This window comes from Misgurnus anguillicaudatus, chromosome 22, assembly GCF_027580225.2.
Source record: "Misgurnus anguillicaudatus chromosome 22, ASM2758022v2, whole genome shotgun sequence".
Taxonomy (NCBI): Eukaryota; Metazoa; Chordata; class Actinopteri; order Cypriniformes; family Cobitidae; genus Misgurnus; species Misgurnus anguillicaudatus.
In genome coordinates, this window is record NC_073358.2 from 4,573,610 (window position 1) to 4,601,528 (window position 27,919).

Here is a 27,919-nt window from a genome sequence, read left to right on the forward strand (position 1 = left end):
CAATGGAATTTTACAAAATGCCAAATAAAACACGACAGAAACTGTATTTCGCTACACAACTTGTTTTTAATCATCAACGAACACCACGAACCACTCGGTGAGTAGCACAGTTTTGAAAATGAACGTTAAGTGTTGTTTTAATGACATGTTTGTGCATGGCCATTGACTTCCATTCTAAAGCAGTCAAGAGACGCTTCTAAACGAGTCAAAAACTCAAGACACGACCCATTGTCAAAATTTCAGTGTCCATCACTGTAGTTCATCCAAAACAAACCAGAAATGAGACTCAAAGTGTTAAATACCGGAATTATCCTTTAAGTGTGTCAAAATTCTAAGAATGATGTCATTTTACTCCTATTCCAAGACTTAAGAATACGTTTGGTTTATAAAGCCTCCTACGTGTTAAGACTAGGTCTCAGCTCCTAAATTATTTAAGAGAGCTGGAGAGGTCTCTTAACCTAGTTAAGAGTAACAAGAGGGCAGCAGAGAGGTGGAGGATCATGCACTTTACAACAAAGAATGTGTTAGAATTACTTACTCTGAGCAGCTTTATACATACGGGTCCTGTTTTCAACAGCATAATTGGTTAAAGGCGGAGTCCACAATGTTTGAAAAACGCTTTGGAAAAGGAGACGGGCCGACTACCAAAACACACTTATTGCCAATCAGCAGTAAGGAGTGTGTCTACTAACCGACATCCTTGCCGGGTTGCGTATGTGGGCGGGTCTATCAACAGAAGGTCCAGATTCTATTGGGGTAGGGGCGTGTTTGTTTAGGTGATTTCAAATATCAACATTGGCTTTCAAACATCATGGACTCCGCCTTTAAACATTGGTTTTGCTCTGTGAGCTTGGATTTTGTTGTTTGCCGTCGGTTTGGTGCGTCCTTGACAACTCTGGCTAAGGTTGGGTCAGCCCTATACAGGTAAGATAAATGTGATTTATTTATTAGTGCATTTAATTATTTGTGGCATTACATACAAAATCAATGCATGAACACAAATAGATGCAAATTTGCACCGTGAATGTCGTGAATGATACAAATTGGGCTACGCGATACTTGCCTCCAATCAATCAGGCCCTAATACTTACATTTGATTTGATCAGTTAAATCAGTTTGGTATTTTTTGAAGTAACAGGTGCAATGTGTTTAGACTATCTTTAGTAAAAATGCTGCGATATAAACGTCAGAGAATCACTGTAATTGATTTGAATGGAGCTCACCTCCAGATTTAAATTAAGTTTGCTTTGCATCATGTCTAGTGATCTGAAAAAGCTGCTGCGATGTAAACTCTGTAAATTCCGGTGTATGTCCATTTGTCCTACTTACACTGTCAGATTTTCCTAACATAGCGCAAAATTATACTCATTTTTTTTTCAATCCAAACTACCACACAAAAAATCCCAATGTGGGTTTTGCTTTGCGTTTGTGACTATGTTAATTAATTTAGTGCAGCCTTGCCTAGATTCTTATTAGGTACTGGTACAATGATTTTATAGTTGATAAAATAATTGTATTAAATAAACAGGTATGATGTGACCACGCAAAAATCAAATTGTCTTATGTAGTATAAAATAAACAGGTAGGATGTGACGGATCAAAATAAGATGGTAGTATACAGCGTTTCCCCTTAGGTTTACAGCTTTGGGGGGGGGGTTATGTGTATATATATATATATATATACACTGTAAAATGTAATAAGTTGAGTTTACTTAAAAAAGTGAGGAAACTGATTGCCTCATAATTTTAAGTAAGTTAGTGTATTGCTTTTAAGTTGGCAAAACTTTATATTATTTGTAGCCTGAACTTATTCATCAAGTAAGGTAGAGTATTGATTTTAAGTTGTCAAAACTTAACAGTACAAGTAGACTAAACTTATTAATCAAGTAAAGTTAAGTACTCTTTACTTAAAATCATTAGTTGAGATAACTTCTTTTTATTGTTCACTTTACTTGTAAATATAAGGAAACTGATTGCCTTATATTTGTAAGTAAGCTGAACTAACAAAAATGAGTAAAGCCAAAAAGCAACAAAATGAGGTTAAAACGTTTATTTTAAACATGTTAACAGTGTACAAAGTAAAACATTTTTGTCACATGCACGCGCACACACACACACACACACACACACACACACACACACACACACACACACACACACACACACACACACACACACAAGAAAGGGGTTTGTGTTCAGTCACCCATCAATCTGGATACCCAAAATGCAACAATAGACCTAAGACAGTCTTGTTTCTGTTATTACAAACACAATGAACACACCTTGACAAACAAATTCAAAACTATTTTTTTTAATGACTGCAGTTTTGGTTTTGTATCCAGGTTGTCATGTGACTGATAAAAAATCACAAATTGCATCAACAGACCTACAGTAACAATCTTGTTTCTGCCATCAGAAACACGCAAAATACAGCTTAACTAAAACATCAAAGTTTTGCAGCAATTAAAATTAGAGTTTTTGTGGAACTTGTATCCAGGTTGACGAAAAATAAAAACCCCAAAATGCAACAGATCTACAGTAACACAGACTTGTTTCACACAAAACACACTACTTCACATTAGTATGTTTTGTAGTGATGGCAGTTTTGACTTTAGTGATTTGTGCCCCAGGGAAAGAAAAACCCTGTGAATCAACTCAAAATAAACTGTGAAGAGGTACTCCATATTTAAAACAACGATCAGTCCAAAAACTAAACACATGGCATGTGATACTTTCTCAAGTCCATCCATGGCTGTGACACCCTACCAAATAATTGCTGTAAACCATGTGGAGAAATGCCTGTCCTCCGGCACCAGACTGAGAATTCCTATTGATAGTTGAGGTGGGTCACCATCACAGTCCTAATAAGATAGAAACGCAATATTAATATACATTCTCATAATACAAATGCAAAGTAGATGTGTCATTTAAAAATTTAAACTGTTCAAGGTGATGTTACTAGTTTTTGAAGTGACACTTAAATTTGTAACAGTGCTTCAGTTGGAATTGCCAATAATACTTTGGACCTTTCAGCAGAAGCTTCTTTCCTGGTGGTGCAAAAACATCCTTGGAACATATTTAATTAATAATATCTTGTTAGAAAACTCTTTTATAAGTAAGGTATATTGTATAGGCAGCAGGTTGTTTTTCCAGAAATAATCCCCAAAAGTGTGATCAGGACTCTGTGTCAAGCAGAGGGTCTTGTATCAAACTGAAGGGGCTTATTTCATGATAACAACCTGCTGTCTGTGCATTATCCCACTTATTATGTGGCTATTTTACTCATAAGGTAAGCAACATTAAATATTTATTTGAACTATTTTATTAGCTTATTTTTAACAAATACATGAAAACCTGTTTATTTTCAGACGTTCAAATGTCACAAACACACTATTTGGTTTAATCATTTGTAACTATAACATCATATGTTATTAAAAGACATTTGATTTAATTTTGTGTATTATTAAACTGTACCTGTCAAATTTATTTCCAGCATACGGGTTACAGCGTGTTTAAGCGGTTCTAATCTGTTTTGAATACATCTGAATGTAGTCGAAAGTGGACAGCTCAAAACGGTTTGCACACTATTCCTTTAACAACTGTATTAAGCTTTGTTCACTCATAATGCGATAAACCAAAACCCATAGTGTCATGTTGATGTATTTCGCTACTGTCAGGTATACATCTCAGACTGATCTTTGAATATTTGATGTTTTGATTTCTTTATAATTTTTGAATTGGTTATGTAATTGGCATAAAACCTTTACCTGGCAAATAAATTATGTTTTAATTTATTCACAGCATTTATCAGAAGTTATTGATTCTCTTAATTGACGGAATAACTCAATGGCGGGGAAAGAGTTCAAAACTACAATACAAATTTCTCGCTAGAAATGCAACCAAAAGTGAAAATATTACTTTATTTACACTAAATGTGTGCTCAGTTGCTTTCTTGCCCACCATTTTATTTTATCGAACTCAACCAGGCTCGACCAATCCTGAGCATGCTCACGCATAGAATTGTGGGACAAAAGGATGTGCCTTGGTGCCTTTAATTATCTTCTATTTACACATTAGTTCTTTAATAATGCTAATTAAATGCTAACACAAAAATTAGGACATCTCATATTGATTAAACGAGAAGAATACTAACCATGTTTGTTTTCAGGAAGTCTGTAGTGTCTTCTGCAAGAAGGATAGCAAGACCACAGAGAACTACCGTCCACCGAGCACTGTCATCAGTGATGTTCTGACAAATAATACATAAAACATTAAGATCAACAGTGAGAACAGATTACTTAAAAGTTAGCAAATGGACTTAAACTATTTAAAACAAACAAACAAAAATACTTACTATTAGATACTCAAAAGAGCTTTTAAACTTCTCTTTCATTCAAAATCTTCAAAAACAATGTTTAGCAAGAGATGAGAACAATTCTTGCTTGAGGTTTTTGCTTGCGACTTGGTTGTACTCCACAGTAACGTTACTATATGAAAGAAGGATAACAAAAGAACAACATATCAAGATGTAAAAAGTTTTGACATGCCCTAAATAAAATGTGTGTTAATTACCTGACTTTCCATGAAGGGTATATGCGCTCTCTTCAAAGAAACAAGCTCCTGCTAAATAATAATAATATACAATTAACATAGTATATTGATTGATAGATACTAAAAAGCAATTGTAAAAACAACATTTTACGCATTCACTCCATAAACTTAAAACTTTTTATACAGCACATCTCTTATTTAACATAACTTGGCATTTTAAGGTATGAAGTTATTAATGTTTTTTCTCCAGAGGTGGGTAGAAACATGCTTACTGCATTACATTGACTTGAGTAACAATTTTGAAAACACCTACTTTAAATGTGCTATTTGACCTTTTATAAGCAGTTCTAAGCATTTTCATGTAGTTTATTATTATAAAACACACCAACACGAATTATAAACTCACTACTTAAGCAGTTTTTCCATTGCATACTTTTACTCAAGCAGTTATTACTATAAGGCTTCACTTTAACTAACTTTTTATATAATTACATTTTTACTCAATCTACCTCTGCATATTAGTTACTTATGTCTGTTGAACGAAAATGTTTATCTTTAAACATACATGATTAGCAGTTGTTGGATTGCTAATTGTGATCAAATAGCATGCATCAGTTTTATTATTACCGACAAAATATTACTGTTTACAAACTGTGATTGTAATATTGCGATAAAAACGTAGCAATTAAAAAATAAAAATGATATATAAGCACAAACTTACCTCCTTATGCTCCTATCCGACCATGTGCTGTTGTCGTCTTCTTCAGTTGACCACTCAGTTAAGCCACCACTTACTCCTTGGGAGCATTACTGCCACCTACTGTGCAGTCATCCTTTTTGAAAATACTTGAAATTTTAAGTTGAGCTAAATTAATCTGTTAAGTTTAATCAAGTTGACTTGAGTTTGCATAGAAAAAAGTTGGGATTACTTAGTTAAACTAAGTAAGGTTAACAAACTTAATTAAATAAGTTAAGTTTACTTAATCTTTTTAGTAAGCTCAGCTATTACATTTTACAGTGTATATATATATATATATATATATATATATATATATATATATATATATATATATATATATATATATATATATATATATATATTCTCATTCATTGTTCTTCAATGTTAGTAAATACATTTATATGATAAACACATTTTTAATTATGCATTTGTTGGAGAGAATAATCCTGTTTTTTAAGTTATCTGTTCTGTTGTCAGACATAAAACGAGTAGAAATGTTAGAAAGGTGCCTAAAAATTAAATTTATTATTATTATTATTATTATTATTATTATTATCAACATCAGCAGCAGTAAAATTTATATGCTTGATCATGGTTTCTGTTAAAAGTTATTTAAATTAAGACTTTAAATGGCAAATGTCCAGAGGGCATTATTTTTGCACAAGCCTACATTAAAATGATGAGGTGCGTTTACTTTGATTTCGGACAAAACTGGGACGTGTGCATTCAGGTATGGGCTATGAATTTCTCTCCGCTCTTGCCCAGAGAGTGTGCACACACTTTAAATCTCTTCAGTCACTTCGATGCAATTGTTTTGTTTTTCCCAAGTGTGCGTGTATGCGCCCAGACTGCGTCGCGTAGCTTAACAGCGCACACAATTCGGTGCAAATTCAGAAATATGAATGTGGCTACCCCTAGACTATGGAATGAGCTTCCCCTGTCCATAAAAACATCTCCTACTCTAGGATTTTCAGAGGATGTTAAAAACTTATTTATTTTCCTTGGCTTTTAATAATGTGTTGGAATTTCTATGACAATGAATTTCATGTATTGGTTTTTGTTTTTTCTCTTTCGTGTATAGCACTTTGGTGCCTATTATTGTTTTAAGAAAGCATAAATGAATCTTTTGATCCCAGTAGATGTAAACATGGGTGGATTTTAAATCTTTCTACTGTATTTCTTACATCTGATTTACTGTCTGTTAAAAGGATTCACCCAAAAATGAAAATTCTGTCATCATTTACTTACCCTTATGTTGTTCTAAACCTGTATTTTATTTTAATAAACACAAAAGAAGATATTTTGACAAATGATGATAAGCACACAATTAATGGTATATCCATTGAATTCCATTATGTTGTTTTTATTCCTACTATGGAAGTCAATGGTTAACAGTGTGCATACCATCATTTATCAAAATATCTTCTTTTGTGTTCATAAGAAAAAATAAATTCGTACAGGTTTAGAACAACATAAGGATGTAAAAATGATGACAGAATTTTCATTTTGTGAACTATCCCTTTAATAAAGCAAAAGATCAGGAAATCTAAACTCCATGATAAACCTTTTGTCCGTTTAAGCCAAAAAGACGCGAATATGAAGTCGTGTAAGCTCGCGCTTTCAAGTACAATGTGGCAATCCAGTCGAATTAACAACTATACAGTAGCCTATAAAGATCACGTCAAGAATGAAAACATGGTGCTGGGTTTTGTTGTAAAAAGAATTGGCAATCTTAGACTTTATTCAGTCCACAAGAAAATTACCACACTTCCAGCATATACGGTGAAATCATGTAATATTAGCAATGTACGACTTCACTTACATCATTTTAAAGAGATTCCAAGCATTATGTAGACATGACATTTATCTTCTGATGGTATGAAAAGTATTCGTTAAGTTACAGTAATTTTTTCTGACGCGTTTTTGAAAAGACATCACTGATGGAGAGATAAAAGAACACGCATTATGTATATTTTCTTAATTTTGTGAAAAGCACAACATTCAGTTTTATAGACACACAAAAAAATGACACTTGAACGTTTTAAATGATGTATAAATCATATCTGTATGTCCAAAATCAGCAGAGTAATCCAAGTCTCTTTGCGCAGTGATTGAAAAATAAAAAGTTTGCGCCGCGACCGCAGGGAGGGTTAATATTCATAATGTTTGTTTTTAACAATGTGCTGCGCTGCCGCACGTCGAAAATAAACATAGCTTAGATTAAGTAAAAGTAGCGCATAGATTAAGTGAAAGTGAAAGTAGCGCATTCAGTTTGGGGTGGCACACGGGGTGGCCAGTGACATGTCAAGGGTGTCCAGTGCCACCCTGGACACCCCTCTGGCTCCGCCACTGTATACAAGTAGGACAATCTGACAGCATTTTGAACAATCAGGTTAACCTACCTGTTTAATTTATACTAGTAGGACAATCTGACAGCATTTTGTACAGTCAGGTTATCCTACCTGTTTTATTTATATCAAAAGGACAATCGTGGGCAGTGGGCAGATGCCTCGCATCTGCACGGGAAATGAACGACCCCGCCTTCCACGAGTTTCCTTGCAGGTTGGCCTTGTCTGGTCAAAGGCTATGGGAGTAAACCCAAATAGAAAATCCGGTACGGAGACCCTTATACTAGTAGGACAATCTGACAGCATTTTGTACAGTCAGGTCATCCTACCTCTTTAATTTACACTAGTAGGACAACCTTACAGCATATTGTACAGTCAGGTCATCCTAGCTGTTTAATGTATACTAGTAGGACAACCCGACAGCATTTGGTATAGTCAGGTTATCCTCCATGTTTAATTTATACTAGTAGGACAATCTGAAAGCATTTTGCACCTTCAGGTCATCCTACCTGTTTAATTCAAACTAGTAGGACAATCTGAAAGCATTTTTCACCTTTAGGTCATCCTACCTGTTTAATTTATAGTAATAGGACAATCTGACAGCATTTGGTACAGTCAGGTTATCCTCCATGTTTAACTTATACTAGTAGGACGATCTGAAAGCATTTTGCACCTTCAGGTCATCCTACCTGTTTAATTCAAACTAGTAGGACAATCTGAAAGCATTTTGCACCTTCAGGTCATCCTACATTTTAAATCTATACTAGTAGGAGAACCTGAAAGCATTTTGCACCTTCAGGTCATCCTACCTGTTTAATTTATAGTAATAGGACAATCTGACAGCATTTGGTACAGTCAGGTTATCCTCCATGTTTAACTTATACTGGTAGGACAATCTGAGGGCATTTTGCACTTTCAGGTCATCCTACCCGTTTAACTTATACTAGTAGGACAATCTGAAGGCATTTTGCACCTTCAGGTCATCCTACCTGTTTAATTTAACCAAGCAGTTAAACAGCGGATGATATAGATCTGCAGAAGATGATTGGTTGATGAACACAGGTAATCTCCGCACATACACTTCTTTAATGTCCCAGATATAACAAGACGATTAACTTTACTTTCCTTGTAGGTAAACAGAAGATGACGACGACAGACTACCACACCTTCAGGTCATCCTACCTCTTCAATTTATACTAGTAGGACAATCTAACAGCATTTTGCACCTTCAGGTCATCCTACTTGTTTAATTTATACTAGTAGGACAATCTGAAAGCATTTGGTACAGTCAGGTTATCCTCCATGTTTAATTTATACTAGTAGGACAATCTGAAAGCATTTTGCACCTTCAGGTCATCCTACCTGTTTAATTTAAACTAGTAGGACAACCTGAAATAATTTTGTACCTTCAGGTCATCCTACCTGTTTAATTAATAGTAATAGGACAATCTGACAGCATTTGGTACAGTCAGGTTATCCTTCATGTTTAACTTATACTAATAGGACAATCTGAAAACATTTTGCACCTTCAGGTCATCCTCCATGTTTAATTTATACTAGTAGGACAATCTGAAAGCATTTTGCACCTTCAGGTCATCCTACCTGTTTAATTTAAACTAGTAGGACAACCGGAAATCATTTTGCACCTTCAGGTCATCGTACCTGTTTAATTTAAACTAGTAGGACAAACTGAAAGCATTTTGCACCTTCAGGACATCGTTCATGTTTAATTTATACTAGTAGGACAATCTGACAGCATTTGGTACAGTCAGGTTATCCCACATGTTTAATTTATACTAATAGCACAATCGTGGGCAGTGGGCAGATGCCTCTAATCTGCACGGGAAATGAACGACCCCGCCTTCCATGAGTTTCCTGCTGCCTTGCAGGTTGGCCTTGTCTGGTCAAAGGCTATGGGAGTAAATCCAAATAGAAAATCCGGTACGGAGACCCTTATACTAGTAGGACAATCTGACAGGATTTTGTACAGTCAGGTCATCCTACCTCTTTAATTTAGACTAGTAGGACAACCTGACAGCATATTGTACAGTCAGGTCATCCTAGATGTTTAATTTATACTAGTAGGACAACCCGGCAGCATTTGGTATAGTCAGGTTATCCTCCATGTTTAATTTATACTAGTAGGACAATCTGAAAGCATTTTGCATATTCAGGTCATCCTACATTTGAAATCTATACTAGTAGGACAATCTGAAAGCATTTTGCACCTTCAGGTCATCCAACCTGTTTAATTTAAACTAGTAGGACAACCTGAAAGCATTTTGCACTTTCAGGTCATCCTACCTGTTTAATTTATAGTAATAGGACAATCTGAAAACATTTTGCACCTTCAGGTCATCCTACCTGTTTAATTTAAACTAGTAGGACAACCGGAAAGCATTTTGCCCCTTCAGGTCATCCTACCTGTTTAATTTAAACTAGTAGGACAACCTGAAAGCATTTTACACCTTCAGGTCATCCTACCTGTTTAATTTAAACTAGTAGGACAACCGGAAAGCATTTTGCATCTTCAGGTCATCGTACCTGTTTATTTAAACTAGTAGGACAATCTGAAAGCATTTTGCACCTTCAGGTCATCCTACCTGTTTAATTTAAACTAGTAGGACAACCGGAAAGCATTTTGCCCCTTCAGGTCATCCTACCTGTTTAATTCAAACTAGTAGGACAATCTGAAAGCATTTTTCACCTTCAGGTCATCCTACCTGTTTAATTTATAGTAATAGGACAATCTGACAGCATTTGGTACAGTCAGGTTATCCTCCATGTTTAACTTATACAAGTAGGACGATCTGAAAGCATTTTGCACCTTCAGGTCATCCTACCTGTTTAATTCAAACTAGTAGGACAATCTGAAAGCATTTTGCACCTTCAGGTCATCCTACATTTTAAATCTATACTAGTAGGAGAACCTGAAAGCATTTTGCACCTTCAGGTCATCCTACCTGTTTAATTTATAGTAATAGGACAATCTGACAGCATTTGGTACAGTCAGGTTATCCTCCATGTTTAACTTATACTAGTAGGACAACCCGACAGCATTTGGTACAGTCAGGTTATCCTACCTGTTTAATTTATAGTAATAGGACAATCTGACAGCATTTGGTACAGTCAGGTTATCCTCCATGTTTAACTTATACTAGTAGGACGATCTGAAAGCATTTTGCACCTTCAGGTCATCCTACCTGTTTAATTCAAACTAGTAGGACAATCTGAAAGCATTTTGCACCTTCAGGTCATCCTACATTTTAAATCTATACTAGTAGGAGAACCTGAAAGCATTTTGCACCTTCAGGTCATCCTACCTGTTTAATTTATAGTAATAGGACAATCTGACAGCATTTGGTACAGTCAGGTTATCCTCCATGTTTAACTTATACTAGTAGGACAATCTGAAAGCATTTTGCACTTTCAGGTCATCCTACCCGTTTAACTTATACTAGTAGGACAATCTGAAAGCATTTTGCACCTTCAGGTCATCCTACCTGTTTAATTTAACCAAGCAGTTAAACAGCGGATGATATAGATCTGCAGAAGATGATTGGTTGATGAACACAGGTAATCTCCGCACATACACTTCTTTAATGTCCCAGATATAACAAGACGATTAACTTTACTTGTAGGTAAACAGATGATGACGACGACAGACTACCACACCTTCAGGTCATCCTACCTCTTCAATTTATACTAGTAGGACAATCTAACAGCATTTTGCACCTTCAGGTCATCCTACTTGTTTAATTTATACTAGTAGGACAATCTGAAAGCATTTGGTACAGTCAGTTTATCCTCCATGTTTAATTTATACTAGTAGGACAATCTGAAAGCATTTTGCACCTTCAGGTCATCCTACCTGTTTAATTTAAACTAGTAGGACAACCTGAAATAATTTTGTACCTTCAGGTCATCCTACCTGTTTAATTAATAGTAATAGGACAATCTGACAGCATTTGGTACAGTCAGGTTATCCTTCATGTTTAACTTATACTAATAGGACAATCTGAAAACATTTTGCACCTTCAGGTCATCCTCCATGTTTAATTTATACTAGTAGGACAATCTGAAAGCATTTTGCACCTTCAGGTCATCCTACCTGTTTAATTTAAACTAGTAGGACAACCGGAAATCATTTTGCACCTTCAGGTCATCGTACCTGTTTAATTTAAACTAGTAGGACAAACTGAAAGCATTTTGCACCTTCAGGACATCGTTCATGTTTAATTTATACTAGTAGGACAATCTGACAGCATTTGGTACAGTCAGGTTATCCCACATGTTTAATTTATACTAATAGCACAATCGTGGGCAGTGGGCAGATGCCTCTAATCTGCACGGGAAATGAACGACCCCGCCTTCCATGAGTTTCCTGCTGCCTTGCAGGTTGGCCTTGTCTGGTCAAAGGCTATGGGAGTAAATCCAAATAGAAAATCCGGTACGGAGACCCTTATACTAGTAGGACAATCTGACAGGATTTTGTACAGTCAGGTCATCCTACCTCTTTAATTTAGACTAGTAGGACAACCTGACAGCATATTGTACAGTCAGGTCATCCTAGCTGTTTAATTTATACTAGTAGGACAACCCGGCAGCATTTGGTATAGTCAGGTTATCCACCATGTTTAATTTATACTAGTAGGACAATCTGAAAGCATTTTGCACATTCAGGTCATCCTACATTTGAAATCTATACTAGTAGGACAATCTGAAAGCATTTTGCACCTTCAGGTCATCCAACCTGTTTAATTTAAACTAGTAGGACAACCTGAAAGCATTTTGCACTTTCAGGTCATCCTACCTGTTTAATTTATAGTAATAGGACAATCTGAAAACATTTTGCACCTTCAGGTCATCCTACCTGTTTAATTTAAACTAGTAGGACAACCGGAAAGCATTTTGCCCCTTCAGGTCATCCTACCTGTTTAATTTAAACTAGTAGGACAACCTGAAAGCATTTTGCACCTTCAGGTCATCCTACCTGTTTAATTTAAACTAGTAGGACAACCGGAAAGCATTTTGCATCTTCAGGTCATCGTACCTGTTTAATTTAAACTAGTAGGACAACCGGAAAGCATTTTGCATCTTCAGGTCATCGTACCTGTTTAATTTAAACTAGTAGGACAATCTGAAAGCATTTTGCACCTTCAGGTCATCCTACCTGTTTAATTTAAACTAGTAGGACAACCGGAAAGCATTTTGCCCCTTCAGGTCATCCTACCTGTTTAATTTAAACTAGTAGGACAACCTGAAATCATTTTGCACCTTCAGGTCATCCTACCTGTTTAATTTAAACTAGTAGGACAACCGGAAAGCATTTTGCACCTTCAGGTGATCGTACCTGTTTAGTTTAAACTGCTAGGACAATCTGAAAGCATTTTGCACCTTCAGGTCATCCTACCTGTTTAATTTAAACTAGTGGGACAATCTGACAGCATTTGGTACAGTCAGATTATCCTCCATGTTTATTTATACTAGTAGGACAACCCGACAGCATTTGGTACAGTCAGGTTATCCTCCACATTTATTTATACTAGTAGGACAACCCGACAGCATTTGGTACAGTCAGGTTATCCTTCATGTTTAATTATACTAGTAGGGCAATCTGAAAGCATTGTGCATCTTAAGGTCATCCTACCTGTTTAATTTAAACTAGTAAGACAACCTGAAAGCATTTTGCACCTTCAGGTCATCCTACCTGTTTAATTTAAACTAGTAGGACAAACTGAAAGCATTTTGCACCTTCAGGACATCGTTCATGTTTAATTTATACTAGTAGGACAATCGTGGGCAGTGGGCAGATGCCTCTAATCTGCACGGGAAATGAACGACCCCGCCTTCCATGAGTTTCCTGCTGCCTTGCAGGTTGGCCTTGTCTGGTCAAAGGCTATGGGAGTAAATCCGAATAGAAAATCCGGTACGGAGACCCTTATACTAGTAGGACAATCTGACAGGATTTTGTACAGTCAGGTCATCCTACCTCTTTAATTTAGACTAGTAGGACAACCTGACAGCATATTGTACAGTCAGGTCATCCTAGCTGTTTAATTTATACCAGTAGGACAACCCGGCAGCATTTGGTATAGTCAGGTTATCCTCCATGTTTAATTTATACTAGTAGGACAATCTGAAAGCATTTTGCACATTCAGGTCATCCTACATTTGAAATCTATACTAGTAGGACAATCTGAAAGCATTTTGCACCTTCAGGTCATCCAACCTGTTTAATTTAAACTAGTAGGACAACCTGAAAGCATTTTGCACTTTCAGGTCATCCTACCTGTTTAATTTATAGTAATAGGACAATCTGAAAACATTTTGCACCTTCAGGTCATCCTACCTGTTTAATTTAAACTAGTAAGACAACCTGAAAGCATTTTGCACCTTCAGGTCACCCTACCTGTTTAATTTAAACTAGTAGGACAAACTGAAAGCATTTTGCACCTTCAGGACATCGTTCATGTTTAATTTATACTAGTAGGACAATCGTGGGCAGTGGGCAGATGCCTCTAATCTGCACGGGAAATGAACGACCCCGCCTTCCATGAGTTTCCTGCTGCCTTGCAGGTTGGCCTTGTCTGGTCAAAGGCTATGGGAGTAAATCCTAATAGAAAATCCGGTACGGAGACCCTTATACTAGTAGGACAATCTGACAGGATTTTGTACAGTCAGGTCATCCTACCTCTTTAATTTAGACTAGTAGGACAACCTGACAGCATATTGTACAGTCAGGTCATCCTAGCTGTTTAATTTATACTAGTAGGACAATCTGAAAGCATTTTGCACATTCAGGTCATCCTACATTTGAAATCTATACTAGTAGGACAATCTGAAAGCATTTTGCACCTTCAGGTCATCCAACCTGTTTAATTTAAACTAGTAGGACAACCTGAAAGCATTTTGCACTTTCAGGTCATCCTACCTGTTTAATTTATAGTAATAGGACAATCTGAAAACATTTTGCACCTTCAGGTCATCCTACCTGTTTAATTTAAACTAGTAGGACAACCGGAAAGCATTTTGCCCCTTCAGGTCATCCTACCTGTTTAATTTAAACTAGTAGGACAACCTGAAAGCATTTTGCACCTTCAGGTCATCCTACCTGTTTAATTTAAACTAGTAGGACAACCGGAAAGCATTTTGCATCTTCAGGTCATCGTACCCGTTTAATTTAAACTAGTAGGACAATCTGAAAGCATTTTGCACCTTCAGGTCATCCTACCTGTTTAATTTAAACTAGTAGGACAACCGGAAAGCAATTTGCCCCTTCAGGTCATCCTACCTGTTTAATTCAAACTAGTAGGACAATCTGAAAGCATTTTTCACCTTCAGGTCATCCTACCTGTTTAATTTATAGTAATAGGACAATCTGACAGCATTTGGTACAGTCAGGTTATCCTCCATGTTTAACTTATACTAGTAGGACGATCTGAAAGCATTTTGCACCTTCAGGTCATCCTACCTGTTTAATTCAAACTAGTAGGACAATCTGAAAGCATTTTGCACCTTCAGGTCATCCTACATTTTAAATCTATACTAGTAGGAGAACCTGAAAGCATTTTGCACCTTCAGGTCATCCTACCTGTTTAATTTATAGTAATAGGACAATCTGACAGCATTTGGTACAGTCAGGTTATCCTCCATGTTTAACTTATACTAGTAGGACAATCTGAAAGCATTTTGCACTTTCAGGTCATCCTACCCGTTTAACTTATACTAGTAGGACAATCTGAAAGCATTTTGCACCTTCAGGTCATCCTACCTGTTTAATTTAACCAAGCAGTTAAACAGCGGATGATATAGATCTGCAGAAGATGATTGGTTGATGAACACAGGTAATCTCCGCACATACACTTCTTTAATGTCCCAGATATAACAAGACGATTAACTTCACTGTCCTTGTAGGTAAACAGATGATGACGACGACAGACTACCACACCTTCAGGTCATCCTACCTCTTCAATTTATACTAGTAGGACAATCTAACAGCATTTTGCACCTTCAGGTCATCCTACTTGTTTAATTTATACTAGTAGGACAATCTGAAAGCATTTGGTACAGTCAGGTTATCCTCCATTATTAATTTATACTAGTAGGAAAATCTGAAAGCATTTTGCACCTTCAAGTCATCCTACCTGTTTAATTTAAACTAGTAGGACAACCTGAAATAATTTTGTACCTTCAGGTCATCCTACCTGTTTAATTAATAGTAATAGGACAATCTGACAGCATTTGGTACAGTCAGGTTATCCTTCATGTTTAACTTATACTAATAGGACAATCTGAAAACATTTTGCACCTTCAGGTCATCCTCCATGTTTAATTTATACTAGTAGGACAATCTGAAAGCATTTTGCACCTTCAGGTCATCCTACCTGTTTAATTTAAACTAGTAGGACAACCGGAAATCATTTTGCACCTTCAGGTCATCCTACCTGTTTAATTTAAACTAGTAGGACAACCGGAAAGCATTTTGCACCTTCAGGTGATCGTACCTGTTTAATTTAAACTGCTAGGACAACCTGAAAGCATTTTGCACCTTCAGGTCATCCTACCTGTTTAATTTAAACTAGTAGGACAATCTGACAGCATTTGGTACAGTCAGATTATCCTCCATGTTTATTTATACTAGTAGGACAACCCGACAGCATTTGGTACAGTCAGGTTATCCTCCACATTTATTTATACTAGTAGGATAACCCGACAGCATTTGGTACAGTCAGGTTATCCTTCATGTTTAATTATACTAGTAGGGCAATCTGAAAGCATTGTGCATCTTAAGGTCATCCTACCTGTTTAATTTAAACTAGTAAGACAACCTGAAAGCATTTTGCACCTTCAGGTCATCCTACCTGTTTAATTTAAACTAGTAGGACAACCGGAAAGCATTTTGCATCTTCAGGTCATCGTACCTGTTTAATTTAAACTAGTAGGACAATCTGAAAGCATTTTGCACCTTCAGGTCATCCTACCTGTTTAATTTAAACTAGTAGGACAACCGGAAAGCATTTTGCCCCTTCAGGTCATCCTACCTGTTTAATTTAAACTAGCAGGACAACCTGAAAGCATTTTGCACCTTCAGGTCATCCTACCTGTTTAATTTAAACTAGTAGGACAACCTGAAATCATTTTGCACCTTCAGGTCATCCTACCTGTTTAATTTAAACTAGTAGGACAACCGGAAAGCATTTTGCACCTTCAGGTGATCGTACCTGTTTAGTTTAAACTGCTAGGACAACCTGAAAGCATTTTGCACCTTCAGGTCATCCTACCTGTTTAATTTAAACTAGTGGGACAATCTGACAGCATTTGGTACAGTCAGATTATCCTCCATGTTTATTTATACTAGTAGGACAACCCGACAGCATTTGGTACAGTCAGGTTATCCTCCACATTTATTTATACTAGTAGGACAACCCGACAGCATTTGGTACAGTCAGGTTATCCTTCATGTTTAATTATACTAGTAGGGCAATCTGAAAGCATTGTGCATCTTAAGGTCATCCTACCTGTTTAATTTAAACTAGTAAGACAACCTGAAAGCATTTTGCACCTTCAGGTCATCCTACCTGTTTAATTTAAACTAGTAGGACAAACTGAAAGCATTTTGCACCTTCAGGACATCGTTCATGTTTAATTTATACTAGTAGGACAATCGTGGGCAGTGGGCAGATGCCTCTAATCTGCACGGGAAATGAACGACCCCGCCTTCCATGAGTTTCCTGCTGCCTTGCAGGTTGGCCTTGTCTGGTCAAAGGCTATGGGAGTAAATCCGAATAGAAAATCCGGTACGGAGACCCTTATACTAGTAGGACAATCTGACAGGATTTTGTACAGTCAGGTCATCCTACCTCTTTAATTTAGACTAGTAGGACAACCTGACAGCATATTGTACAGTCAGGTCATCCTAGCTGTTTAATTTATACCAGTAGGACAACCCGGCAGCATTTGGTATAGTCAGGTTATCCTCCATGTTTAATTTATACTAGTAGGACAATCTGAAAGCATTTTGCACATTCAGGTCATCCTACATTTGAAATCTATACTAGTAGGACAATCTGAAAGCATTTTGCACCTTCAGGTCATCCAACCTGTTTAATTTAAACTAGTAGGACAACCTGAAAGCATTTTGCACTTTCAGGTCATCCTACCTGTTTAATTTATAGTAATAGGACAATCTGAAAACATTTTGCACCTTCAGGTCATCCTACCTGTTTAATTTAAACTAGTAAGACAACCTGAAAGCATTTTGCACCTTCAGGTCATCCTACCTGTTTAATTTAAACTAGTAGGACAAACTGAAAGCATTTTGCACCTTCAGGACATCGTTCATGTTTAATTTATACTAGTAGGACAATCGTGGGCAGTGGGCAGATGCCTCTAATCTGCACGGGAAATGAACGACCCCGCCTTCCATGAGTTTCCTGCTGCCTTGCAGGTTGGCCTTGTCTGGTCAAAGGCTATGGGAGTAAATCCTAATAGAAAATCCGGTACGGAGACCCTTATACTAGTAGGACAATCTGACAGGATTTTGTACAGTCAGGTCATCCTACCTCTTTAATTTAGACTAGTAGGACAACCTGACAGCATATTGTACAGTCAGGTCATCCTAGCTGTTTAATTTATACTAGTAGGACAATCTGAAAGCATTTTGCACATTCAGGTCATCCTACATTTGAAATCTATACTAGTAGGACAATCTGAAAGCATTTTGCACCTTCAGGTCATCCAACCTGTTTAATTTAAACTAGTAGGACAACCTGAAAGCATTTTGCACTTTCAGGTCATCCTACCTGTTTAATTTATAGTAATAGGACAATCTGAAAACATTTTGCACCTTCAGGTCATCCTACCTGTTTAATTTAAACTAGTAGGACAACCGGAAAGCATTTTGCCCCTTCAGGTCATCCTACCTGTTTAATTTAAACTAGTAGGACAACCTGAAAGCATTTTGCACCTTCAGGTCATCCTACCTGTTTAATTTAAACTAGTAGGACAACCGGAAAGCATTTTGCATCTTCAGGTCATCGTACCCGTTTAATTTAAACTAGTAGGACAATCTGAAAGCATTTTGCACCTTCAGGTCATCCTACCTGTTTAATTTAAACTAGTAGGACAACCGGAAAGCAATTTGCCCCTTCAGGTCATCCTACCTGTTTAATTCAAACTAGTAGGACAATCTGAAAGCATTTTTCACCTTCAGGTCATCCTACCTGTTTAATTTATAGTAATAGGACAATCTGACAGCATTTGGTACAGTCAGGTTATCCTCCATGTTTAACTTATACTAGTAGGACGATCTGAAAGCATTTTGCACCTTCAGGTCATCCTACCTGTTTAATTCAAACTAGTAGGACAATCTGAAAGCATTTTGCACCTTCAGGTCATCCTACATTTTAAATCTATACTAGTAGGAGAACCTGAAAGCATTTTGCACCTTCAGGTCATCCTACCTGTTTAATTTATAGTAATAGGACAATCTGACAGCATTTGGTACAGTCAGGTTATCCTCCATGTTTAACTTATACTAGTAGGACAATCTGAAAGCATTTTGCACTTTCAGGTCATCCTACCCGTTTAACTTATACTAGTAGGACAATCTGAAAGCATTTTGCACCTTCAGGTCATCCTACCTGTTTAATTTAACCAAGCAGTTAAACAGCGGATGATATAGATCTGCAGAAGATGATTGGTTGATGAACACAGGTAATCTCCGCACATACACTTCTTTAATGTCCCAGATATAACAAGACGATTAACTTCACTGTCCTTGTAGGTAAACAGATGATGACGACGACAGACTACCACACCTTCAGGTCATCCTACCTCTTCAATTTATACTAGTAGGACAATCTAACAGCATTTTGCACCTTCAGGTCATCCTACTTGTTTAATTTATACTAGTAGGACAATCTGAAAGCATTTGGTACAGTCAGGTTATCCTCCATTATTAATTTATACTAGTAGGAAAATCTGAAAGCATTTTGCACCTTCAAGTCATCCTACCTGTTTAATTTAAACTAGTAGGACAACCTGAAATAATTTTGTACCTTCAGGTCATCCTACCTGTTTAATTAATAGTAATAGGACAATCTGACAGCATTTGGTACAGTCAGGTTATCCTTCATGTTTAACTTATACTAATAGGACAATCTGAAAACATTTTGCACCTTCAGGTCATCCTCCATGTTTAATTTATACTAGTAGGACAATCTGAAAGCATTTTGCACCTTCAGGTCATCCTACCTGTTTAATTTAAACTAGTAGGACAACCGGAAATCATTTTGCACCTTCAGGTCATCCTACCTGTTTAATTTAAACTAGTAGGACAACCGGAAAGCATTTTGCACCTTCAGGTGATCGTACCTGTTTAATTTAAACTGCTAGGACAACCTGAAAGCATTTTGCACCTTCAGGTCATCCTACCTGTTTAATTTAAACTAGTAGGACAATCTGACAGCATTTGGTACAGTCAGATTATCCTCCATGTTTATTTATACTAGTAGGACAACCCGACAGCGTTTGGTACAGTCAGGTTATCCTCCACATTTATTTATACTAGTAGGATAACCCGACAGCATTTGGTACAGTCAGGTTATCCTTCATGTTTAATTATACTAGTAGGGCAATCTGAAAGCATTGTGCATCTTAAGGTCATCCTACCTGTTTAATTTAAACTAGTAAGACAACCTGAAAGCATTTTGCACCTTCAGGTCATCCTACCTGTTTAATTTAAACTAGTAGGACAACCGGAAAGCATTTTGCATCTTCAGGTCATCGTACCTGTTTAATTTAAACTAGTAGGACAATCTGAAAGCATTTTGCACCTTCAGGTCATCCTACCTGTTTAATTTAAACTAGTAGGACAACCGGAAAGCATTTTGCCCCTTCAGGTCATCCTACCTGTTTAATTTAAACTAGCAGGACAACCTGAAAGCATTTTGCACCTTCAGGTCATCCTACCTGTTTAATTTAAACTAGTAGGACAACCTGAAATCATTTTGCACCTTCAGGTCATCCTACCTGTTTAATTTAAACTAGTAGGACAACCGGAAAGCATTTTGCACCTTCAGGTGATCGTACCTGTTTAGTTTAAACTGCTAGGACAACCTGAAAGCATTTTGCACCTTCAGGTCATCCTACCTGTTTAATTTAAACTAGTGGGACAATCTGACAGCATTTGGTACAGTCAGATTATCCTCCATGTTTATTTATACTAGTAGGACAACCCGACAGCATTTGGTACAGTCAGGTTATCCTCCACATTTATTTATACTAGTAGGACAACCCGACAGCATTTGGTACAGTCAGGTTATCCTTCATGTTTAATTATACTAGTAGGGCAATCTGAAAGCATTGTGCATCTTAAGGTCATCCTACCTGTTTAATTTAAACTAGTAAGACAACCTGAAAGCATTTTGCACCTTCAGGTCATCCTACCTGTTTAATTTAAACTAGTAGGACAAACTGAAAGCATTTTGCACCTTCAGGACATCGTTCATGTTTAATTTATACTAGTAGGACAATCTGACAGCATTTGGTACAGTCAGGTTATCCCACATGTTTAATTTATACTAATAGCACAATCGTGGGCAGTGGGCAGATGCCTCTAATCTGCACGGGAAATGAACGACCCCGCCTTCCATGAGTTTCCTGCTGCCTTGCAGGTTGGCCTTGTCTGGTCAAAGGCTATGGGAGTAAATCCAAATAGAAAATCTGGTACCGAGACCCTTATACTAGTAGGACAATCTGACAGGATTTTGTACAGTCAGGTCATCCTACCTCTTTAATTTAGACTAGTAGGACAACCTGACAGCATATTGTACAGTCAGGTCATCCTAGCTGTTTAATTTATTAATTTATACTAGTAGGAAAATCTGAAAGCATTTTGCACCTTCAAGTCATCCTACCTGTTTAATTTAAACTAGTAGGACAACCTGAAATAATTTTGTACCTTCAGGTCATCCTACCTGTTTAATTAATAGTAATAGGACAATCTGACAGCATTTGGTACAGTCAGGTTATCCTTCATGTTTAACTTATACTAATAGGACAATCTGAAAACATTTTGCACCTTCAGGTCATCCTCCATGTTTAATTTATACTAGTAGGACAATCTGAAAGCATTTTGCACCTTCAGGTCATCCTACCTGTTTAATTTAAACTAGTAGGACAACCGGAAATCATTTTGCACCTTCAGGTCATCCTACCTGTTTAATTTAAACTAGTAGGACAACCGGAAAGCATTTTGCACCTTCAGGTGATCGTACCTGTTTAATTTAAACTGCTAGGACAACCTGAAAGCATTTTGCACCTTCAGGTCATCCTACCTGTTTAATTTAAACTAGTAGGACAATCTGACAGCATTTGGTACAGTCAGATTATCCTCCATGTTTATTTATACTAGTAGGACAACCCGACAGCATTTGGTACAGTCAGGTTATCCTCCACATTTATTTATACTAGTAGGATAACCCGACAGCATTTGGTACAGTCAGGTTATCCTTCATGTTTAATTATACTAGTAGGGCAATCTGAAAGCATTGTGCATCTTAAGGTCATCCTACCTGTTTAATTTAAACTAGTAAGACAACCTGAAAGCATTTTGCACCTTCAGGTCATCCTACCTGTTTAATTTAAACTAGTAGGACAACCGGAAAGCATTTTGCATCTTCAGGTCATCGTACCTGTTTAATTTAAACTAGTAGGACAATCTGAAAGCATTTTGCACCTTCAGGTCATCCTACCTGTTTAATTTAAACTAGTAGGACAACCGGAAAGCATTTTGCCCCTTCAGGTCATCCTACCTGTTTAATTTAAACTAGCAGGACAACCTGAAAGCATTTTGCACCTTCAGGTCATCCTACCTGTTTAATTTAAACTAGTAGGACAACCTGAAATCATTTTGCACCTTCAGGTCATCCTACCTGTTTAATTTAAACTAGTAGGACAACCGGAAAGCATTTTGCACCTTCAGGTGATCGTACCTGTTTAGTTTAAACTGCTAGGACAACCTGAAAGCATTTTGCACCTTCAGGTCATCCTACCTGTTTAATTTAAACTAGTGGGACAATCTGACAGCATTTGGTACAGTCAGATTATCCTCCATGTTTATTTATACTAGTAGGACAACCCGACAGCATTTGGTACAGTCAGGTTATCCTCCACATTTATTTATACTAGTAGGACAACCCGACAGCATTTGGTACAGTCAGGTTATCCTTCATGTTTAATTATACTAGTAGGGCAATCTGAAAGCATTGTGCATCTTAAGGTCATCCTACCTGTTTAATTTAAACTAGTAAGACAACCTGAAAGCATTTTGCACCTTCAGGTCATCCTACCTGTTTAATTTAAACTAGTAGGACAAACTGAAAGCATTTTGCACCTTCAGGACATCGTTCATGTTTAATTTATACTAGTAGGACAATCTGACAGCATTTGGTACAGTCAGGTTATCCCACATGTTTAATTTATACTAATAGCACAATCGTGGGCAGTGGGCAGATGCCTCTAATCTGCACGGGAAATGAACGACCCCGCCTTCCATGAGTTTCCTGCTGCCTTGCAGGTTGGCCTTGTCTGGTCAAAGGCTATGGGAGTAAATCCAAATAGAAAATCCGGTACCGAGACCCTTATACTAGTAGGACAATCTGACAGGATTTTGTACAGTCAGGTCATCCTACCTCTTTAATTTAGACTAGTAGGACAACCTGACAGCATATTGTACAGTCAGGTCATCCTAGCTGTTTAATTTATACTAGTAGGACAACCCGGCAGCATTTGGTATAGTCAGGTTATCCTCCATGTTTAATTTATACTAGTAGGACAATCTGAAAGCATTTTGCACATTCAGGTCATCCTACATTTGAAATCTATACTAGTAGGACAATCTGAAAGCATTTTGCACCTTCAGGTCATCCAACCTGTTTAATTTAAACTAGTAGGACAACCTGAAAGCATTTGGCACTTTCAGGTCATCCTACCTGTTTAATTTATAGTAATAGGACAATCTGAAAACATTTTGCACCTTCAGGTCATCCTACCTGTTTAATTTAAACTAGTAGGACAACCGGAAAGCATTTTGCCCCTTCAGGTCATCCTACCTGTTTAATTTAAACTAGTAGGACAAACTGAAAGCATTTTGCACCTTCAGGACATCGTTCATGTTTAATTTATACTAGTAGGACAATCTGACAGCATTTGGTACAGTCAGGTTATCCCACATGTTTAATTTATACTAATAGCACAATCGTGGGCAGTGGGCAGATGCCTCTAATCTGCACGGGAAATGAACGACCCCGCCTTCCATGAGTTTCCTGCTGCCTTGCAGGTTGGCCTTGTCTGGTCAAAGGCTATGGGAGTAAATCCAAATAGAAAATCCGGTACCGAGACCCTTATACTAGTAGGACAATCTGACAGGATTTTGTACAGTCAGGTCATCCTACCTCTTTAATTTAGACTAGTAGGACAACCTGACAGCATATTGTACAGTCAGGTCATCCTAGCTGTTTAATTTATTAATTTATACTAGTAGGAAAATCTGAAAGCATTTTGCACCTTCAAGTCATCCTACCTGTTTAATTTAAACTAGTAGGACAACCTGAAATAATTTTGTACCTTCAGGTCATCCTACCTGTTTAATTAATAGTAATAGGACAATCTGACAGCATTTGGTACAGTCAGGTTATCCTTCATGTTTAACTTATACTAATAGGACAATCTGAAAACATTTTGCACCTTCAGGTCATCCTCCATGTTTAATTTATACTAGTAGGACAATCTGAAAGCATTTTGCACCTTCAGGTCATCCTACCTGTTTAATTTAAACTAGTAGGACAACCGGAAATCATTTTGCACCTTCAGGTCATCCTACCTGTTTAATTTAAACTAGTAGGACAACCGGAAAGCATTTTGCACCTTCAGGTGATCGTACCTGTTTAATTTAAACTGCTAGGACAACCTGAAAGCATTTTGCACCTTCAGGTCATCCTACCTGTTTATTTTAAACTAGTAGGACAATCTGACAGCATTTGGTACAGTCAGATTATCCTCCATGTTTATTTATACTAGTAGGACAACCCGACAGCATTTGGTACAGTCAGGTTATCCTCCACATTTATTTATACTAGTAGGATAACCCGACAGCATTTGGTACAGTCAGGTTATCCTTCATGTTTAATTATACTAGTAGGGCAATCTGAAAGCATTGTGCATCTTAAGGTCATCCTACCTGTTTAATTTAAACTAGTAAGACAACCTGAAAGCATTTTGCACCTTCAGGTCATCCTACCTGTTTAATTTAAACTAGTAGGACAACCGGAAAGCATTTTGCATCTTCAGGTCATCGTACCTGTTTAATTTAAACTAGTAGGACAATCTGAAAGCATTTTGCACCTTCAGGTCATCCTACCTGTTTAATTTAAACTAGTAGGACAACCGGAAAGCATTTTGCCCCTTCAGGTCATCCTACCTGTTTAATTTAAACTAGCAGGACAACCTGAAAGCATTTTGCACCTTCAGGTCATCCTACCTGTTTAATTTAAACTAGTAGGACAACCTGAAATCATTTTGCACCTTCAGGTCATCCTACCTGTTTAATTTAAACTAGTAGGACAACCGGAAAGCATTTTGCACCTTCAGGTGATCGTACCTGTTTAGTTTAAACTGCTAGGACAACCTGAAAGCATTTTGCACCTTCAGGTCATCCTACCTGTTTAATTTAAACTAGTGGGACAATCTGACAGCATTTGGTACAGTCAGATTATCCTCCATGTTTATTTATACTAGTAGGACAACCCGACAGCATTTGGTACAGTCAGGTTATCCTCCACATTTATTTATACTAGTAGGACAACCCGACAGCATTTGGTACAGTCAGGTTATCCTTCATGTTTAATTATACTAGTAGGGCAATCTGAAAGCATTGTGCATCTTAAGGTCATCCTACCTGTTTAATTTAAACTAGTAAGACAACCTGAAAGCATTTTGCACCTTCAGGTCATCCTACCTGTTTAATTTAAACTAGTAGGACAAACTGAAAGCATTTTGCACCTTCAGGACATCGTTCATGTTTAATTTATACTAGTAGGACAATCTGACAGCATTTGGTACAGTCAGGTTATCCCACATGTTTAATTTATACTAATAGCACAATCGTGGGCAGTGGGCAGATGCCTCTAATCTGCACGGGAAATGAACGACCCCGCCTTCCATGAGTTTCCTGCTGCCTTGCAGGTTGGCCTTGTCTGGTCAAAGGCTATGGGAGTAAATCCAAATAGAAAATCCGGTACCGAGACCCTTATACTAGTAGGACAATCTGACAGGATTTTGTACAGTCAGGTCATCCTACCTCTTTAATTTAGACTAGTAGGACAACCTGACAGCATATTGTACAGTCAGGTCATCCTAGCTGTTTAATTTATACTAGTAGGACAACCCGGCAGCATTTGGTATAGTCAGGTTATCCTCCATGTTTAATTTATACTAGTAGGACAATCTGAAAGCATTTTGCACATTCAGGTCATCCTACATTTGAAATCTATACTAGTAGGACAATCTGAAAGCATTTTGCACCTTCAGGTCATCCAACCTGTTTAATTTAAACTAGTAGGACAACCTGAAAGCATTTGGCACTTTCAGGTCATCCTACCTGTTTAATTTATAGTAATAGGACAATCTGAAAACATTTTGCACCTTCAGGTCATCCTACCTGTTTAATTTAAACTAGTAGGACAACCGGAAAGCATTTTGCCCCTTCAGGTCATCCTACCTGTTTAATTTAAACTAGTAGGACAACCTGAAAGCATTTTGCACCTTCAGGTCATCCTACCTGTTTAATTTAAACTAGTAGGACAACCGGAAAGCATTTTGCATCTTCAGGTCATCGTACCTGTTTAATTTAAACTAGTAGGACAACCGGAAAGCATTTTGCATCTTCAGGTCATCGTACCTGTTTAATTTAAACTAGTAGGACAATCTGAAAGCATTTTGCACCTTCAGGTCATCCTACCTGTTTAATTTAAACTAGTAGGACAACCGGAAAGCATTTTGCCCCTTCAGGTCATCCTACCTGTTTAATTTAAACTAGTAGGACAACCTGAAATCATTTTGCACCTTCAGGTCATCCTACCTGTTTAATTTAAACTAGTAGGACAACCGGAAAGCATTTTGCACCTTCAGGTGATCGTACCTGTTTAGTTTAAACTGCTAGGACAACCTGAAAGCATTTTGCACCTTCAGGTCATCCTACCTGTTTAATTTAAACTAGTGGGACAATCTGACAGCATTTGGTACAGTCAGATTATCCTCCATGTTTATTTATACTAGTAGGACAACCCGACAGCATTTGGTACAGTCAGGTTATCCTCCACATTTATTTATACTAGTAGGACAACCCGACAGCATTTGGTACAGTCAGGTTATCCTTCATGTTTAATTATACTAGTAGGGCAATCTGAAAGCATTGTGCATCTTAAGGTCATCCTACCTGTTTAATTTAAACTAGTAAGACAACCTGAAAGCATTTTGCACCTTCAGGTCATCCTACCTGTTTAATTTAAACTAGTAGGACAAACTGAAAGCATTTTGCACCTCCAGGACATCGTTCATGTTTAATTTATACTAGTAGGACAATCTGACAGCATTTGGTACAGTCAGGTTATCCCACATGTTTAATTTATACTAATAGCACAATCGTGGGCAGTGGGCAGATGCCTCTAATCTGCACGGGAAATGAACGACCCCGCCTTCCATGAGTTTCCTGCTGCCTTGCAGGTTGGCCTTGTCTGGTCAAAGGCTATGGGAGTAAATCCAAATAGAAAATCCGGTACCGAGACCCTTATACTAGTAGGACAATCTGACAGGATTTTGTACAGTCAGGTCATCCTACCTCTTTAATTTAGACTAGTAGGACAACCTGACAGCATATTGTACAGTCAGGTCATCCTAGCTGTTTAATTTATACTAGTAGGACAACCCGGCAGCATTTGGTATAGTCAGGTTATCCTCCATGTTTAATTTATACTAGTAGGACAATCTGAAAGCATTTTGCACATTCAGGTCATCCTACATTTGAAATCTATACTAGTAGGACAATCTGAAAGCATTTTGCACCTTCAGGTCATCCAACCTGTTTAATTTAAACTAGTAGGACAACCTGAAAGCATTTGGCACTTTCAGGTCATCCTACCTGTTTAATTTATAGTAATAGGACAATCTGAAAACATTTTGCACCTTCAGGTCATCCTACCTGTTTAATTTAAACTAG

At 37.4% G+C, this 27,919-nt stretch overlaps 2 long non-coding RNA genes across 3 annotated transcripts in view; one reads left to right on the plus strand and one right to left on the minus strand.

Annotated features, from left to right (window-relative positions):
* LOC129440914 (uncharacterized) overlaps positions 1-27,919 on the plus strand; it is a 54,881-nt gene that overhangs the window by 3,999 nt on the left and 22,963 nt on the right. The window contains exon 3 of one of the 2 annotated variants that reach the window (XR_012365508.1): positions 578-924. The exons of the other annotated variant lie outside the window; for it this stretch is intronic. This is a non-coding gene — a long non-coding RNA (uncharacterized lncRNA). The remainder of the gene's footprint in view (positions 1-577; positions 925-27,919) is intronic. 2 annotated transcript variants of the gene reach the window in all.
* LOC129425470 (uncharacterized) lies at positions 1,682-5,583 on the minus strand. Its single transcript, XR_012365440.1, has 5 exons — positions 5,273-5,583; positions 4,573-4,623; positions 4,355-4,487; positions 4,154-4,249; positions 1,682-2,861 (listed from the first exon to the last, which is right to left on the minus strand). It is a non-coding gene; the product is annotated as an uncharacterized lncRNA (long non-coding RNA).